This window comes from Cupressus sempervirens, chromosome 8 (assembly GCF_028749045.1).
Source record: "Cupressus sempervirens isolate cs-2001-9-10 chromosome 8, ASM2874904v1, whole genome shotgun sequence".
Taxonomy (NCBI): Eukaryota; Viridiplantae; Streptophyta; class Pinopsida; order Cupressales; family Cupressaceae; genus Cupressus; species Cupressus sempervirens.
Genome location: NC_143125.1, coordinates 689,348,233 through 689,356,775, shown reverse-complemented (window position 1 = coordinate 689,356,775; position 8,543 = coordinate 689,348,233).

The following is an 8,543-nucleotide window of genomic DNA, read 5'->3' as shown; positions in this document are numbered from 1 at the left end:
CTTTATATTGGTCTTACACTTCACGATCTCAATGGAATCAAGGATTAGTACCCTAGACAAGAGAGAGACCACGCCAAAGCTAACCAAGACATCATTACTATCACGATGTGCATTCTTGATGAATTGAGCAAAGTGGGTGGAGTCCTTGATATAGGAAGCAGAATTTACTACCAAGGGAGAGATTAGTTTGGAAAAATGCACAACAAAAGGGTACAAGGGGGAGTCTATGGTGTCAACAATTAATCTCAATGGTATGCCCTTCTTGTGAATTTTTGGGATGTCATAGATGCAAGGGGTGACTTCCTTGGAGGGAATCAACCTCTTCTTGATGCCATCATCAAAGGACGAGGTCATGACAACTGCTTTGACTTTTTTCAAGATTTTGGCACATGGGTTATGAGAAAAGTTTTTATAGCTAAGAGGATCAGAGAGAAGGTTCAACATCTTGATGACATAATCTTACTTGTTCATAATAATTGTAGCATTACCCTTGTCAGCTTTTGTGATTGCTAAGTTATTATGACACAATAAACTTTCAAAGGCATGAAGCTCAACCCTAGGGATGTTGCACTAGGTGGTTTGTCATGTCGAAGAGCAACATCACAATCCCATTTGATTTCTTTAGCAATGTCATTGGGGAGTGCATAGATAGCATTCTCAATTTCAATAAGGAAGTCAACACATGGAATGTTACGAGGTGCCACTACAAAATTGAGACCCCATTTCAAAAAGTTAAAAAAATGGGGGTCTAGGGTGGCATTGGATAAGTTACTACCAACTTGCTATCCCAAGAAGGTATAGACAAAGAGGAGTGGGGGAAATTGAGGCAACTGGAAGGAGGACATGCTAGAAGAGGAGAAGGATTTATGGGTCTAAGTGGAAAAGATACTAAGAAGTGAGGGGGTGATGTAGGAGAAGGGATTGATGACTCCCTTCCTCTAAGGTAGTGTCTTTTGTCTTTGGTTGGTTCTTCCTGCTCCCTTCTTGTTGCTTGTTTGCTTTGTGTTCTGTGCATCTCTTCTAGGTGTTGCCTTTGGTTTAGGGTCTAGGTCCTAGGTTTTGTTGTGGTTTTCCATGGGTTTCTTCTCTCACTTTCCTCTTTTATTGGTAGTTATTTATTTATTATTATTTTTTGTATGTTGACATTTTCTTTCTTGTCTTTCTTTTTTATTTTAATGCATTTAGGTTTAGATACATACATACATACATACATACATACATACATACATACATACATACATACATACATATATATATATATATATATATATATATATATATATTCCCATACATATGTATGTATACATTCGTGTGAATGGTTATGTATATGTGTGTGTGTGTGTGTGTACACATGTCTGGGGAGCATATATATATATATATATATATTCTTAGGCTTATGCATATATGCATATTAGTAGTCTCACATGTTTATTTGCATAGTTAAGCATTTGCATATTCGTATTTGTTTTCTCTTATATGTACCTTCTTAGTTACAAGTATATAGAATTGTTTCAGATAGGCTTTTGTAGGTTTGTATACAATTTGGTATTCACACACACATTCATTTATTTGCGTGGTTTCAGATATTTTTCTTTACAGTTTGCCTCCTTCGTTACCTTATGTTCAATTGTGACCTTTTTCTTCGGTTTCATTTTCTTTCTCTTGTTAATTCTTGGACTTTCCCTTTGACTTTGTTGGGTATACTAATGCTAATGCATATATATATATATATATATATATATATATATATATATATTAGCATTAGTATACCCAACAAAGTACACACACACACACACACACACACACACACACACACACACACACATTTAGATACTTTTTATTGTCTTACATGCATTTATACTTATTTTCATATGTGCGCGCACACACACACACACACACACACACACACACTTCCTTTAATTCTTTATTTAGAATGTTTGGTTTTTACTTTTATTTTATTTTATTTTTTTCTTATTGTTTTCTTTTCATGTACTTTTATTTTTATTTTTATTTTTAAGGTTTTTAAGGGTTTCCTCCCTTGGTTTGAGTGTTTTCTCTCTCTCTAGTCTTTTATATCTTTGTAGCCAGTCCCAATCTGCAACTCACTTTGTTTTCTGTGGCTCTTGCTTTCTTATCCTGATGATGAATCAAGTAGTGGGATTCTAAAAATTTCAACATAATCTAATCCATAAGCCATTACCAACATATTATGTTGTGTTGAAATATTTATAATTGTTCAAACATACTGTAAACATACTATTAAATATGGAAAATGACTTTGGCAGCATCATAATCCTTGAATGGGTGTCGTAGGAGACCCGTTGCTAAAGTGAGATATTTTCTTCTGTAGCTTGCTGCCTAGACATTTCTTGGGAAGAAACAGGAAAAGGGTTTAATGAGTCGGATCAAATATTTACATCTACCATGACATCCTCAGGGAAAAACTAAAATGACTCGAGGAGATGTACCGGCTGTATTGTTACCGATGGTTTAATATACGTAAGATATTTGACATTGCAAACAGAGTTGCGATTTCAAAGTTTGAAAAAGCAGAGTCCGCGTCTTGGCGAATACGGTAAATTAACCACATTTGATGGAAAATAAGTTATTTAATGTTTACCATTTCAACCAGTTTATTTAATGTTTACCACATTTCTTGACTTCGAGTTTAGTGTCGTTATTGTTGGCAAAAATATAACAATCGATGAAAATAAAGGCTTGGAAAATCAGAACTCACATTGTGGCGAATTATTTGTTGAATACGGCAAATATCTACAATTTGCAGCAGATGAGTTCAAAGCATGCCCACCACAACTGCTTTAATTAAGCATTGAACATGATTGTTTTGGAATTCAATGTCTAGCACGTATCTCAAATGATTGTCTAGTCCATTTGAATTGATTCCATACTCTTAGGGTATGTTTGTTTGTACCAATAGAACTGGAAAATTTTAAATTTTCAGTTTGGGTGCATCAAACTGAAATTGGGAATTGAAATTAATAATTCTATTTTAGATCTAAAATGAGATTTTGATATTCCACTTAAGTTCTGTTTGGTTGTCGGGATAGGAATTGAGAAATGAGAATTGTTATTCTCGAATTTTTTTTTTGAAATAGGAATTTGTTTTCTCTGTTTGGACAGACAAAATCGAAATTTGAATTTGAAAATAACAGCTGCCACCAGTAGAAATCCCACTCTGACCCAATGGACATTTCCAATGGTATTCAACACTGATATTGATATACTGTGTTTATTGCTAGAGGAGTCTGATATCTGCATAATATATAACAAACAAAAGCTAAAGTTCAAACTGGAATCCCTTGGAATACCTCTGGAGAAAATTCCTTTCAGCCATGCTAATTGCTGTACAATTATTCTTTGCATAATTGCATCCTACAATTTTCTTCCCCTCTTAGCTCTTATATAGAAAAGATGAAACAATAGACATAGAGGGAATGTCACACCTGGGTCGAAATTAGTCTAATATTTTTTGATGCATCTTCTAAAAATGAAGCAGTGTAAGATGGAGAGGGTAGATCTACTCATATAGAAGCCAACTTGGCCTTATTGGTTTGTTTCCCCTACAAGCGAAACCTCATCATCAGTTTGAAAATGGCCATGATTTTTCATTTTGGGGAGCTCCAATAGAAAGTTATAATGAAGCGGATCTGAAAATATTTTCAAATAAGAAAAATTCAAAATGGGAATGGGAATAGCAATTCCAATTACAAGTATTTTGGAGAATGGACAAATGCTCATTTTGGGGCAAAATGAGAATTCGTATTCCTATTCCTAATTTTGATTTGGCACACCAAACATAATTAAAAACAAATTCTAATTTTCTATTCCTATTCTGATTGTATTCCAACAATCAAACAGGCTCTTAAATAAATAGAATTGGAATTGACAATTCTGATTTCCATTTTTCATTGGACTATTTGATATAAAATTTGGGTCCAATTATATGGATCTCATTTAAGAAGATCTGGATGCAAGTATTAAACTAATAATAGAGTTGTCTTTGGATTCGAAAAGGGGAAGATGGCTTCAACAATGAATAAAAAATTCAATAGTATCATGTACACAATCTTAAGAAAACCAAAAAGCAACATGCAATTTGAGTTCTACTCAAAAACAAAATATGGGCTATAAGTTGATAATATTCTTCTCAGTATTAAGTGAAGGGAGAAAGCCCTCTTTGAGATTCTAGTGAAATCAAATGTGAGGACATCCATAAGGTTAGAAAAAAGTGACATGTGAAATTGTCAAGGGTATCGGCGGCCCCCACAAGGCATGGCCAATTGACCTTGGTAATTAGTGGAAAAAAAAAAAGAGAGCAAGGAGGTTTGCAACTAATAGAGTCATGGAGGATAGGAGGAAACATACAATAATATAGCCTATATCCACCACATCCAACACCCCTCATTTTATTTTGGAAGAAAATAGAGTACCTCTAGGTTCTCAAAATCTTCCACAGTTGAATCATGATCCTACTTAGCTAGTAAAAAAAGCTCATCCTAGGAATCATGATCAGTCCATTCTGTAGAATCACATTGTGGTGGAGCTTCTAAAACCAACTCCTTCATGACCATTTAAGGCTAAGAGGAGAATAAAAGCCTACGTCTCAAACCCTAGTAATGCCAAGTTCTTTCTTCACGACCATCTAATAAAAACACTAACCACCTAGAATATGCGGTTAAAGATTTTGTCAAGGTAATAGCTCCATTAAGCTAGCATCCAGAGATAAGATGAAACATAGAGAGCCAAAAGTAAAATTATTACCAATAAAAACTCCCCCCTCATTGAGCATATGGGGATCTACTATAAAGAATATGGACTATTTAGAAGATGTAATAGTTTTGGGATTCTAGGGGAGGAGGTCGCAAAAATGGTTCCTGAATTACTACAAGAAAATGGTAGGCACTGATGTTATTTTTGAAGATTTCCTTTATGTGGATTGTTGTAATTGTAAATTAAAACTAGAAATGTTGGCTGGGAACAACCTTGTGAACAACGGTCATAATTAATCTTCCTAGAGTGGCAACCTAATTAATTGAAGATATTCAAAATATTTTAGTGTTAATTGATTAAATATATTCCCTAATCTTCCTATAGGGCTATTAAGAAAATATATTCTTAAATCCTTGGGAAATCAACTAAGGAAAATAATTAGGCTAGAAAAGGACCCTAAAACTTATGCATGTATTATCATGAATAACTCAATAGAAATTCATATTAAGACTCTTAAATAAATTTAGATCACAACCACATAAATAATTTACTTAATGCATCCTACATTTTTAAGGACCCTTGTAGTCCTTGTGGGGAAAACCCCAAAGAACATTTAACCACTATATCTCCCCCTCCTAATTCCCTAAGTTACTTTTATGTAGAATGGAGGTTATTCGATAAGGGTCCATTTGGTTCATGGAATTTAAAAAACTTGGATTTCTACAAACTTTGGTTTAGCCAAATCAAGGTTTTGCATATCTTCATTCTGTTTTTTCAGATTTTACTGAAACTGTTTGTTTCACTCAGAAGATGTGTGTGAAGTGCATAAACTTGGAGTTAAAGGAAAATTTCAAAAAGTAGTCCAATCTATTGTTTTTACACTCCTTAAAAAACAAAACCAGGTTTTGATTTTCAATTCCTGGCTGCTAGTAGGAATATGGAAAACTTGGTTTTGAGGTAAAATTGGAAGTCGCATATGCTAATTCCATTTTGCAAATTTTGAAACAAACACACAAATTTTCAAATCCAAGTTTTGAAAAAGCCAATTCCTGTCATCTTCCATGAACCAAATGGACCCTAAATGATTCAGCTAAAGAACCTCAAACTTCACCCCACCTTTTTATATTAACTATATTAATCATAATAATAATGGAGACATTTGCATGACTAGTGTTGGACTGTAGGCAAGTCAATATCTTTCACATTAATTATCCTTGAGTTATTAGCCCAAAAGGAAATATATAAGAATTGTAAAAATGGAAGTAACTTTGAATGAAGAGATCATATCATAGATGAATGGAATAAATTTATTAAGGATTTCAAAGAAAGGCATCGAATAGAAGAAGGTAGCACATCCATCTCACATGAAGAAAGAGGAGAAATTATAGACAACCAACATCAATTCACCCAACCACCAATAGAGGAGCCTCCATAAGTGATTGTACAAATCCCCACTCAAATTATTAAAGAAAAGTGGTACAATGGATAAAGTAGTAATGATTAACCTTTGCAAAGTAGTTTTAAAGAATAATATTAGTAAAAATGTAGATATAATTATTAATATGGATCAAATCAGTAAAGAGATATAGTTCTTAGTCTCTAAAATTAGTGAATTAGAAGAGGAAGAAAGATTCCAAGAAATTTGTGAAGCAGAGATAGTAGCATTAGGGGAAAGGGAGGAAAATAATCTCTCCTTTGGTTATATCTATCATAGAGTATAGTAATGCCACCCCTAATTGTGGTAAGGGCAGCCAAAAAGGAGGTAGGAAATCACTATTAGAATTAAGAAGTAAAGATGGGGCAATTGAAAAGTAGTTAAAAATCACTAATCTACTTAATGCAAGGAAAGGAAAGCTCCTTCCTCACAGCCATGGAATTCACTATGCAGAATATTAGGGACCTTAATTCCCATTACAAGCCATGCCTTTTGAAGAATGGCATATCGAATATTGAAACCAAAATCTTAATACTTCAAGAAACCAAATTGGACAACATGCATTTGAGTACTCTCAAGAAAACCTCTACATCAGTTAAGAAAATAGGGACTAGATATGTAGAGTAGTTAAAAGTAATAGAACCAAAAAAAAATCTATATCTTGGACAACTACATGGCCCGACCGCAAACATAAATAAAAATAATGCATTGAAGGAGACTAAGGTATTGTTAGGGACCATTCCAAATCAAGTTTATATCAATAGAGGAGACTTTAATATAATCCTTGACCCCAAAGAAAAAAATGGAGGCTCCAACAAGATATGTACTACTACAGCATATTTGATGGCATGGGTAAATTAGAATCGATTAGTGGAAATAAGCATATAAGAGAAAGGGTACACATTAAATAATTCCACAATAATTTTGTAACAAAATAGAAAAAAATGGATCATATCTTATTCAAATTTGATTAGGTAGAGTTTTCTTATAATCTAGTTGGAGAGATTTGAGCCCATATTCTTCTCTTAATATTTATTCCATCTAGATAACTCAACTGGATGACTCATCCCATAAAAAATGCCCTTTTTAATTCTAACAAATGTGGTTTGAGTATGAAAAACATAAAAAAATAATCTTGGATTTCTTACCCTACATTATTTGCAAGGAAGAAACTGGTTTTGTTCTAGGAAGATCAATTTATGATGGTGTAATTATTGTACAAGAAGAAATACTTCCTATTCAGGAAGACCAAAAACCTAGCATGCTCATCAAACTAGATATTACTAAAGCTTGTGAGAGAATTGATTGAATATTTTTATACAAATAATTAGAGAGATTTTGATTTCAAAGGAGCAGATTAATCTCATACTTGAAATTATTCCAAACTCTAAGTTTGAAGTTTGTACCCACAGTCAATAACTCACACAAAGGATTATTTAACACATCTAGAGGAATTGGACAAGGTGATTCAGTCTCTCCTTTCTTATTTATTATTATGGAAGGACCATAAAAATCAAGGGATCAACAAAAACTAACATGTATCATTATTGCTAATAATATAGAACCCACCACACACACACACAAAAAGTTCATAGAGGACAAAATACTTTATGGATCATGTACCATTGAAGAAGCTAAAAATGTAAAACCCTTTTTGATTTCTACTTTCTAGCATGAGGACATGGATTCAACAACACAAGTGTGCAATATTATTTTTAAAAAACTAACCCAAAGTTAGAAGAGTACATTTCTAACATCCTTAATTTCAAATTATAAGGTTCTCTACTAAGTAAATACCTAGGCTTAACATTAGACATTGGATCTATACCTTTGAATCTTTGGTACAACAAAATTATAAAAATTAGACAAAGGAAAAAAAAAAAAATAGGAAGGAAAATGGTTATCTTCATAAAGTAAATTTGCACTACTTAAAGTAGTATTAGTGTCCACACCTATGTATCATTATTCATCATTCATGTATTTGGTTGCTTGCAAAGAAAAGAGTTTACACAAATTTAAAAAAATAGGATTTTTTTGGAAAGGGTCAAAAGATAAAAAAATATTAGCAGTTACGAAATGGGATAAAATATGTCAACAAAATGAAAAAGTGAGTCTCAAACTATGAAATATTCCCAAATACATTAAAGACTATGTGATATTCCTAAATCCACATTATCCTTGCAACTAGTAGCGAAAAAATACAAATGGGATAGAGATTCCTAAAGAATAAAACAAAAAACTCAAACACATTTTGCACCAAAGGAGTATCTTATTTGATTTGAGTGAGGAGTGAGGAGTGACTAGTTTAGTTAGGATCCAATTTATGGATATCCACTTCCAATGAAGAAAATGAAATTTTACAAAATAATAAACATAC